The following is an 11,243-nucleotide window of genomic DNA, read 5'->3' on the forward strand; positions in this document are numbered from 1 at the left end:
CTGCTCAAGTGGGCAGCCGAGCTCCACCACAGACGCTCTCTCACTCCCCCTCCTCAAAGAGGAATGGGGAGTAAATAAGATGAAAAGGGCTCAAAGTTTGAGATAAGGACGAGCAGATCACGCAGTAATTATTGTAATGGGCAAAACAGACTCAGCACAGGGAGATAGTAAGATTTATTGCTCATTACTAACAAGCTAGGGAAGTGAGAAACAATGGAAAGAAACCAAAAGCACCTTCCCCCCACATCCACCTTCTTCCACCTCCTCCCCTCAAGTGGTGCAGGGGAACGGGAGAATGGGGTTTATGGTCAGTCTACACCGCTTCTTCTCTGCCACTCCTTCTCGGTCACTCTCGTCCCCTGTGCTGTGGGGTCCTACCCACGGGATACACTCCTTGATGAACTGATCCAGTGTGGGCTTCCCACAGGCAGCAGCTCTTCCAGAACTGCTATGGGCAGATATGGGTCCGTACCACGGGGTCCATCCCTCAGGAGAAAATTGCTCCAAACTGGGTCCCCCACAGGCAGCAGCTCCTGCCAGGTCACCTGCTCCTACGTGGGCTCCTCTCCACGGGCTACAGGTCCAGCCTGGAATCTGCTCCAGCAGGAGTCTTCCACAGGCAGCAGCCTCCATCAGTGCAGATCCACCTGCTCCACCGTGGTACTCCATGGGCTGCAAGGGTACATCCTGCTTCACCATGGTCCTCACCACAGGCTGCAGGGGACTTCTGCTCCAGCGCCTGGAGTACCTCTCCCCCTCCTTCTTCACGGACCTTGGCACCTGTAAGGCTGTTCCTCACTCCTCTCACTCTCCCAGCTGCTGTGTGGCGCAGCGCTTTTTTCCCTGTCTTAATTATGTTCTCACAGAGGCGCAAAACAACATTGCTTATTGGCTGGGCTCTGATCAGCAGTGGGGCCCTTACCAAACATGGGGCAGCTTCTGTATCCTTCTCACAGAAACCACCCCTATGGCCCCCTGCTACCAAAACATTGCCATGTAAGCCCACTAAACTCCCAAATCCTGCCTTTGCCTTCTGGGGCTTGGGCCATGTGGCTGGAGGACTTTCTGGTGAAGACTGAGGCAAAAAAAAAGTCATTGATTACATCAGCCTCCTTCATATCCCAGTTTACCACATCTCTTGTTTCCTTCCAGAAAGGGTTCACAATGTCCTTAATCTTCCTTTTACCACTGCCATACCTATAGAAGCCTTTCTTGTTGCCCTTGATGTCCCTGGCCAAATTTAATTCTAATAATGCTTTAGCTTTCTCGATCTGATTGTTGCTCAGACAATTTCTCTGTATTTCTCCCAGGTTATCTGTCCTGGCTTTCACCCTTTGTAGTCCTCTTTTTTCTGTATGAATTTTGGCCAGTAGCTCCTTGTTCATCCATGCAGGTCTCCTGGCATTTTTGCCCAACATCCTCTTTGTTGGGATGCACTGCTCATGAGCTTGGAAGAGGTGATCCTTAAATATTAGTCAGCTTTCCTAGGTCCCTCTTCCTTCCAGGCCTTTGTCCCATTGTGCTCTACCAAGCAGATCCCTGAAAAGGGCAGTCTGTTCTTCTGAAGTCCAGGGCAGCAAGCTTGCTGTGCTTCCTCCTCACCACCCTCAGAATCCTAAACTCCACAGTTTCATGGTCACTGCAGCCAAGGCTACCCTTCAGCTTCACATTCCCCACCAACCCCTCCTTGTAGGTGAGAGTAGGTGAGAATGTGTTCTATTTTAGCACGTCTCCTCATTAGTCTTTCTATCAGTTGGAGAAGGAAGATAACTTCCATCATTGCATGCCATGAATTTCATAGATTTCCAATGCCCTGATGTCCAATGTCCCTTCGACAGATATCAGGGTGGTTCAAATCCTCCATGAGAACCAGGGCTTGTGAATATGAGCCTGGTTCTATGTGTCTATTGAGGGCCTCGTGTGCTTGATCTTTCTGATCACGTGGACTGTAGCAGACCCTCAGGATAATGTCCACTGTCCCTGCCATCCTTGTAATCCTGACCCTTAAGTTCTCAGTCAGCTCCTCACCCATCCCCAAGCAGAGCTCCATGCACTCCAGCTGCTCACTAACATAGAGGCAATGCCTCTGTCTCAACTCTCCTGCCTGCTCTTCTTGATGAGCCTGTATCCTACCATTCTAACACCCCAGTCATGGAAGCCATCCCACCACATCTCCATAATGCCAGTAAAGTCATAGCCCTGCAGGTGTGTGTCCATCTCTCATGTTCATGCCCTGTGATAAATGTGTTAGCATGGAGACATTGAAGTTGTTCTGACATTATGGTGTTATGCCATTATTATGACATTAATAAGATATTACAAAACATGTCTTCTTCATTAGGTTTGCACTAGGATCCTTTCATAATTATTTCGGTTTTCCTGCCTTTTAGATACTGATAAAAACATATAGAAGTTTAAAAATGTTCCGCTCCTCAACTGTCTGTTTCATTTCTTTACTAGAGGTCAATCCCTATGTAGCATAGAAGGAAGAACATATGTTTCTGTGGAAAGTCTGGGAAATTGAATTATATTATCAATGACAGTAAGTTCAAATAAGCTGCTGTACTTCATGTTGAAGCAGTGGAAGCACATTGTTTTTCTACTTTTGCAAACTCTATTCTGAATATCAGTGCACCAAGAAGCCTTCAGTAGAGAGATGGAAGGTAAATGCCAAAGCTGAACTGCTGCTACAGTTGTCTTGCAATGTCAAAAAATAGGCATCCTACTAATGCTTGTTGATTCTTGCTCCTGCACAAATAGTAATGAGTAAATAATAGTAGTGAGTAGTGCAGTAAAGTAAATTGTGGAGCTAGATGGGAGTAAGAAATGAGCTAAATACTTATTTATTCTTCTACACAAGTTCCCTGATCTAGTTATTGTTCCAGCCACACAAACAATTATACTGGGACCAGGGAGTGGGTGCAAGTGGTGTGTAGCTGTTGCGTTTAAGGTTGAAGTAATTGGGAGTGGTACCCAATTAATCGTTATAAGTCGGGTCGCATTCAGTGTACTGAACTATCATGATTACTGATGAAAATATTCAGCTTATTGCTTCCTATGTACTTTCAAGTACAGGCTCTCTGATCACAGAGCCTGGCCATGGTGTCTCCACTCCACTCCACTCTCCATACATTTCCTCTTAGCTTCAGCACACTAAGTTACCCTGGTGTAGTCAACATCTAAGGTTGGAGGCCTAGGGGACTTCTATGGAATGCAGCTACACTCTACCCTGGAAGTGTCTTCAATGCTGTACCTTTTTTAAAAAATGTGAATATAAGTTGAATTTCTAAGTCATCTCTGGCAATTATTCCACAGTAGCTGAACATCAGAGGGATTCATTTCATAGTAGGACTGGCTTACCTCAATCTAAAGTACTAGCTGAACTTCAACTTAAGTGAATAAACTGCTTGGAAATGTATTCATCTGAGTAAAGTTAACTGTAGTTAAGTATTTAATACTAGATAATTTTGTGCATTGAGAATCAATACGGAAGAAATATGGTTGCAAAATGAGTTGTTAAATTACAAGCACATAGTCCTTAAGCATCTAGTTTTTGAGTTTGAATTGGAGAGATGTCCTGTTAAAGATGTATTAATGGTTAATAAATATAATTCAAATGTGTTGTAATAGCTCTTTAGAATAGGTCTTCTGTATGTCAAGTGAGAGATTTCTGCTGTTTGTGGAAGAACTTTAAAATTCATTTCAAATTATTCCTTTTCCATTTGTCTTGGTTCTAACATTGTTTTTGTAATTACATTCAATTTGTTTTACCACTCCACAAAAATATCCCCAGAATACTGTATTTTCCATCAGTAAACCTCTTTGTGACCATAAGAAGGTTTAAAGAGTTGAAATCAAATATCAATATCAGGATTGACTGCACTTTTCTTACAGAACATCTTCCACTGAATATGGAAACTTAAAAGCCAGTCTTTTTTCTTTCATGTCTTTTGAGCTCCCCCTGCTAACTTTGCTTGCATGAGTTCAGCTGCTCACCCTCTTTTCCAGTGTTCTCTTATGTTTCTTTTCCACTCCTCCTTAAGCCAGACCAACAACGGCCAAGTAAAGCCACATTTTTTGTCTGAATGGCTTCAGTAATAAATACCAAACAAGAATGCACACAGAGTTAGTAAGCAGAACAAAGAAAGCATGGTCACTCACCAGCTGTCACCATAAAGATCCCTGGACTTAACAGCACACGTACATAGGCAGCAGTGAAATTAAACTCAGCTCCTCTTGACTGTATTATCTCTGTAAGACTAATAAGAATAAACAGTAAAAGACCTGGCAAAGAACAAATTAAAGTTCACTTTACTGCTAGAAAAAGTTGTCCAGTTAGGAGTTCAATCGACTTTAACTTATGTTCTTGGACTCCATGCCTTTAGTTGTTTCTTTTGACTATTTATGATCTTTGTCATCTTGAGGTATGTCTTAGACAATAAATGAAAGAGATTAGATAAATTTTGTACAAAGGTGCCATTTTTCATATTTTCTTGATGATTAATTAAGTACACATTAAAGATTCCAAACTGCCTCACAGTAGTAAGAAATAACAAAACAATAACAACTACTACAAACACATCCTTATAATACTCATTTCATTTCTCCGTGATGACAGCTATTCCAGAATAGTAAATCCAGGACCTTTTAGGAAAAAGACAGGCTTCAGAAGAAAATGCTGATAATTCCTGTGCACATGAAAAATAAACCTATATTTAAAACACGGTTCATTTAAAGTTAATACTATGTCAAAACCAGAATCATACAATTCTACCATTCACAAAATCATACATTTCTACCATTCTGTCTGCATGCTTCATTAGCCTAACCATAGGAGACTACAAAGGTACTAAGACTGCATATTCTTCTTGGGTTTGTTTGTTTAGTTGGTTGGTTGTTTTTGTTGCTGTTTTGTGCCCATATAATATTTCATAATTTTTCCTATAACTTAACTTGCTAATTTGATCCCTTTCAATTCTAATTTCCATTTTTCCTATTAACTTAAGACCAACTGTTTGTCAAGTAACATTAAACCATTTGCTACAAAGTCTTCAAAGATTAAGTCCAATCTGTGGACGCAACATGCAGAAATAATCCTTATTTGGGCAACTTCAGACTTGCACAGCATCTGTCATGGAAACCCCTGGCACTGGTCCCAGATGTGCTTATATCTCTTCTTTATGTTATTCAAAGATTTTCAATGAAGCTACCAAGAAATTTTTATATTTCACTCCCAAATTCAACCATTCTGGTATACGGGTTCACAAATTACGACTTGCCATAGAAGCAAAGCTTACTCAAGAAAATGAGAACAGGGATCTATTCTCAGATCAGGTTAGACAGGATAGGATCAGACACTGAAAAGGTAAATGCTTGCATTTAGCAAAACATTTCTTACTGCTTATTAAACAGAAAAGTGAATGAAATACACTGTAGAGAAAGTAATGCTTGAGAAGACCTCAAGTTATATGGGAATGTCTTTCTGAGAAATTTTATCTTAAAAGTGACTTCTCCAGAGACTGGATTTTCTTTCATCTATTAAATCATGTACAGACACACTAAACTAATAGATGCATTAAATTGCATCTATATATGCAAAAATGCATATTCATTTTTGTTATCTTTTATTTCTAAATCATGAACTTCGTAAGACCTTCAGAAAGTACAAAGCTAAAAACAGGGCAGAAGAGAATGTCTGGGAAACAAAAGAGTTCTGTAAACTAAGGGTAAACTTTTTTTCCAAATGAGGTGGTACAGCTGTATATATAACTAAAGATTCCATTCAGATCCTTTTTGTATGTGTTTTGGGCACAGATCTTACTGCAAAATGTTTTTCCTCTTTCTTGAACACTGCATACCAAGATGATACAAAACCACTATTATCTAAATACTCCAGGGAACTTAGAACAATTAACTGACTGTTAGTTCTGGGCAACATTTTTAAATCAAATCAAATACCAAACTTTTTTTTTTCTCTTCAACTTCTTAGTTATGTTTTGAGGACATTGAGGATGGAATTGTTGTATAAATATGAAACTTCATATTTTTATTTATTTTCACTACAGCTTTATTTCAACTTTAATTTATTATGAAACTCTCACATTAAGAACTGAACCAAAAATATGTTTATTTTGTAGGAAGCTAACAATTTTTTTTACTTCTACTGCTGTACTGAACACATACATTTAAACATCCCAATTTATCCATGCAGAATCAGATTTTATTATTGTTACTAAAACTCCTTTATTACTGCAAGGGCAGGCACAGCCCTCTGAAGATATAATGAGTGGAAGCATTGCAAGATGAAACTTGGGTGTTTTCCCTTGTCAGGAGATAAACAGATCAAGACATGTCTACAGATCTTTCCTTGGACATGAGAGACATCTCAGACTGGAGTAGAGGCTGACTGTGCAACAAAAGACATCAGTTCTAAACCCCACCTCACCTACGGATGTTAGTTCTTGTGCAAATGCCACTCCAAACACCTTAAATTTTCTGCAGACTTTGCTTCAGCCTTATTCTGGAATGAGAAGCATAAGGCAACAGAAAAAAGCTCCTGGAATGTAAGCGCTTTCTGCAGAAACATGTCCCTGATCACAGGTTTCCACACAGACAGCAGACGGGAGACAGTCGTATCTACACCACCGTTATGCAACACCAAGACACCAGTTGGGCTCCTTCTAAGCCTCTTCAGAGGTGACTGACCTACAGGAATTGTCATTAGACAGAAAACAAGGTCAGAATATACTGATAAAGCAGCTTAGATGACAGAGTCACAGATTACAGATTCATATTCCAGCACACCCACAGAGAGCCTTTAGAATAACTGCTCTGTCCTGGATTTTAAAAATAGTATATAGGACTAGTGAGCTTGTGCTTACTGTATCAAATCTTCCCCAGCCCCCCTCACTCAGCCTGTGAACCTGGGAAAGTGATGTCCTTCTGCTGAGAGACAGCAGAGGAGGAGGAGGGATCATCTAAGTCTAACAACCTGACCTGTGCCTGTGCCCTTCTGAAGACACAGAGTGGTCCCCGTCCTGTAATCCAACAGGAAGAATCCTCTCTCTCTCTCTCAGCTGGATAAAGCTCAGACAATGAACTCCAAGGAAGGCAGCCATCTCCTCATTGTGTTGCCTACTCTACTTGCCGGGATTTGGAAGGGCCCTCTCTTAGCAAAGCTGTAAGTCCCTGTGTGTTTGAGTGGGACTGGGGGTAGGGGAGCTGGCTGTACAGTAATTTCCTCTCTATAGCATGTGATGTGCACCACTGAGCACTGCTAGCAAGGAAAGGAAGAGACTGCAATCTTGTATGTGTCTGGAAAATCCCCTGTGGGTCCTGGTAAACCCCCCATGTGTCCTGGTAATCACTATAAGGCAAAAGAATTTTCCATCTGAAATTATGTATTTTCCACTTGACCATTAGGGATAACTTTGTGGAGTTCTTTTTCTAGGTATTCTGAGTCTTTTTTTTTTTTTTTTTTTTTTTTTTTTTTCTCCCTTTGGACAATTTTGAAAGCTAAAAAAGCCTGCGGTCCAGAGTTGGAGTTCTCTAGGTCTTATGGCAACTGGATGGAGAATGACTGGGTAGCAAGGTACAATATCATTCTCTGTGCTAATTGCTATATCTGCATGTTTCCTGTAAGGCTTCATCTCCAGTTTCTCTGCGGGAGGACTCTCTCTGCAATGAAGAAAGGCTAAAAGAAGAACAGTAAAGCATTCAGCAGCATGCTCAGCAACTGCTTTCTATTATGCAACAGTTTAAAGGAATGTGCACAGCCTGCTGAAAACCTCATCATGTGACTAAGATCACAGCAACAACGTGGCACTAAATGAACAACTGAGCTCTTATGTACTGGTATAAAGACCCGGCTAGAAGAGCATTGTGGTAGTCTACCTTCAGCCAAAGTGAATAGGAGTTTAATTTCAGCATGTTGCTCAGCAGGCTAGTTACTTTTCATCTGTGGGATGATACTTTAATTAAATTCTCACCTCACTACCTTTAATGCATTTTCCATTATGACTTGATGTTTTTTGTCAGGTATCTCTTTGCCCTCTGTGAGTTTTAAAAAGCAGGAAGAAAAACAAAACAAACAAACAAACAAACAAACAAACAAAAAACACTGGCAGCCCTATAATAACTGTGCTTTTGGATTTAACTTCTGTGTTGCAGGACTTAGATAAGGATGGCTCTTGTATCCAACAAAACAGATGAGTTCCTGAGTTGAACCATCACAAAAGAAATAAATAAATCAGAATCATTATATTAAATATATGGTAAAAAGAGAGGTGAAGGGGGGGGGGGGGGGGAAGGGGGGGGGAGGTGGCGCAGAAAGAAAGAAAGAAAGAAAACAAGCCCAAGGAAGCAAGATTGGTCTTGGAAAATAGTAAGTTCTTTACTGGTTACAATCAAAGGGGTACCCTTCTGTAACCCAGGGGAAAACTAACTGCTCACTTTGGCTCATGATGGAAAGGAGTTCCTGGGATTTTCAGATCACTGATGGCAGTGGGATAGTGAGAAACTCTCCTGGGCAACGACAGAAGAGGACAAACCAGAAACAAAGGATCATATCTCCAAAAAAAAGGACAGCATATCTTCTGCTTCTGGCTGTGTTATATTCCAAGTTTTACCTCTGCTGAGACAATACGTACAAGGAAACCCAAACAAAAATTTAAAAAGTGAAGGATTACAGTCCAAAAAATCCTAATGACAGATTTTAGGAGTAACTTAGTAGATGTTATCTTGCTACAGAGTCAATTATTTTTTTCCTTTCAGGAGAAGGAACTTACCTTTCTGAAAGAAGGTAAAACAAATTCTAATCTACCACAACTGGTTATGAAATCATAAAATATAATTGTTATGGCTTAGTAACTAAAGAGTTGTATAGAAAACTACTTACCTTGTTAGCAACCCTTGTGTATAAACAATGTGATAAGACAGAACAACTGTAATAGTAGTCTTCCTTTCTTTCTTCCTTCCTTCCTTCCTCCTTTCCTCCCTCCCTTCCTTCCTTCCTGGACATGTATTTTGAATAAAATACTGATCCGTGTGTGTGTAACATATCTTGCTTTTGGACAAGCAGCACAGAAGGTGGCCCTCCTGAATGCAAGTCAGAGAAGAGCAATTTTAAAGCTTCTAAATGAGGAGAAGATTCAGATGAGTTTAGGAACTTGTTTACACTGTCAAAGTATATTTACAGTTTGACTTCTCTTTCTAAGGATTTCTTATAATAATTATTATTTCTTCTACTGGAAAACAATAGCAGCAGATGGCAACTGGTGGTCAGCTGATCTGTAAGGCTCCTTTTTTTTTTTTGTCCCAGTGACAGAGATCAGTTTTGCTTCAGGTCTGTATGCTCACATTTATCATCTATGCTTCTTTGCTTCACAGGATTGGTCAGCCTGATGGCTCAGAAATTAACGCACAACCATGTTGCACCCCCCTTTTTCACTGTGAAAGGCTATTCATAATCTTGCTAGTTCCAGGACAGTCTTATAAAATTATTTTAGGCATCCGTTCATGACAAAAAGTGATTTTACATCAGGAAAATGAATTAAGAGTAACTTTTCTCAGTATTTTGAATCTTAACTAAGGCTGTTCCCACTTCTACCCCTCAGAAGATTGGTTTAACCTCTTATCTATGATAAGGCTGACACAATAACTTCTCTTCACTAATATTGTGTGTTGCAATAACCACCTTTATGGTAACACACATTTTAAAACTGAACTTCTAGCTTCAAACTGTCTTCAGCAAATGAATGTTCTTGTAGCTTAGCTCCTTCTGTTTTTTAAGCGAATTTGTATTTCAAATGTTTGATCACCATAGGTAATTTTTTATCATGCTGGTAGCACTGTAGCTCCACTGATGCTAGTAAGAATAAGAACAGACAAGTCTAAATGAGACAGTGTTTTAGGCTGACTTTGGCTAGTTGTCATATGCACACCCAGCTGCTCTCTCCCTTTCCCCCTTCTTAACAGGATAGGAGAGAAAAGATAGGATGGAAAAGATCATGGTTAGAGATAAGGACAGGAAGGTCTTCTCTCCCAACACCATGCACGAGAAGATAATGTGAGTTGTCATTTCATAATGCTTCTTCTCTGCCAATCCTCACACTCTTCCAGTGCACCATCATGGGTCTATCATGGGGAACTTCTCCTCTTGTGCTTGGCACACCTCCTGCCCTACTTTTGCACAGGATTGGCAGGGGGCTGGTTCTCACATTTTCTCACTCCACTCTCCCGGCTGCTGTTGTGCGGTATTTTTTTTTTCTTTCTTAAATCTGCTCTCCCCAGAAGCCCAACCAGCATTGCTCCCTAGCTCAGGTCTGGCCAGCAGCGGGTCCCTTTTGGAGCTGGCTGGAGCTGGCTCTGCTCTGACATGGGGCAGCTGCTGGGCTCTGCTCACAAAGACCACCCCTACAGCCTCCCCTCCTACAGCTTTGCCTAACTTAGGACATTAAAATGAGTAGCATGTTTCTTAATTGCTGTGATAATTATGTATATCATCAAATTATCAAACACCAGGAGGGTGTTAAAAACTTCATAAGGAAATGTTATTAAAATCAGTATCACTCTGTAACAAGGGCATTTAGTATTTAAAAATAAAGACTTTTACCGGAAGTGTTTTTATACTGTCTGCTGACTATGTGACATCCCACTAACTTTTATATTATTTTTTAATCTCCCCAACAGTGTTTTGTTGTTGTTGTTGTTGTTGTTGTTTTGTTCTGTTTTTCTTAACACCAGGTAATTGTATTAGAGCTACAGCTCAGCATTTTCACCCCAAATGAGAAGAAGCTCAGGTACCAGTTTAGTATTAGGATGTTTCATAGCTTTCATAGCATTGATACACTTGGTTGATCGATAGGTTTAGCCAAAAGTTAAATCACTTTTTAAAAGTTACGTTGCTTGTTATGTGGTGCACAAGTGGGCCACATAAATCTCTGTCAATTTTTCTCTATCTGTTTATGGAAGGCAACATTACCCAAAGTTTCTACAAAGTCACTCACTTCTGACTTTGACATTATCTTGTCTGTATTAAGCTTGTACAGCAATCCTCCAGAGACAGGGCACAGCAACTATTAACACACCTCAGACGACAGGAAAAAATGTTGTATTTCTGAAGTCCATTGCATGACTCTAGACTTCATATTAAATAATGATAATAAAAAATACAGTGTGGTAACGAAAATCATGATCCCAGACCAGACTGAGACTTTGTTCTATTACAAACATGTTAAGAACTT

General features: G+C 40.3%; 1 long non-coding RNA gene across 1 annotated transcript; it reads left to right on the forward strand.

Annotated features, from left to right (window-relative positions):
- The first annotated feature begins 6,765 nt into the window (after positions 1-6,765).
- Positions 6,766-9,046, forward strand: LOC140000772 (uncharacterized). Its single transcript, XR_011805970.1, has 2 exons — positions 6,766-7,180; positions 7,643-9,046. It is a non-coding gene; the product is annotated as an uncharacterized lncRNA (long non-coding RNA).
- Positions 9,047-11,243: the final 2,197 nt, after the last annotated feature.

This window comes from Anas platyrhynchos, chromosome Z (genome assembly GCF_047663525.1).
Source record: "Anas platyrhynchos isolate ZD024472 breed Pekin duck chromosome Z, IASCAAS_PekinDuck_T2T, whole genome shotgun sequence".
Lineage (NCBI taxonomy): Eukaryota > Metazoa > Chordata > Aves > Anseriformes > Anatidae > Anas > Anas platyrhynchos.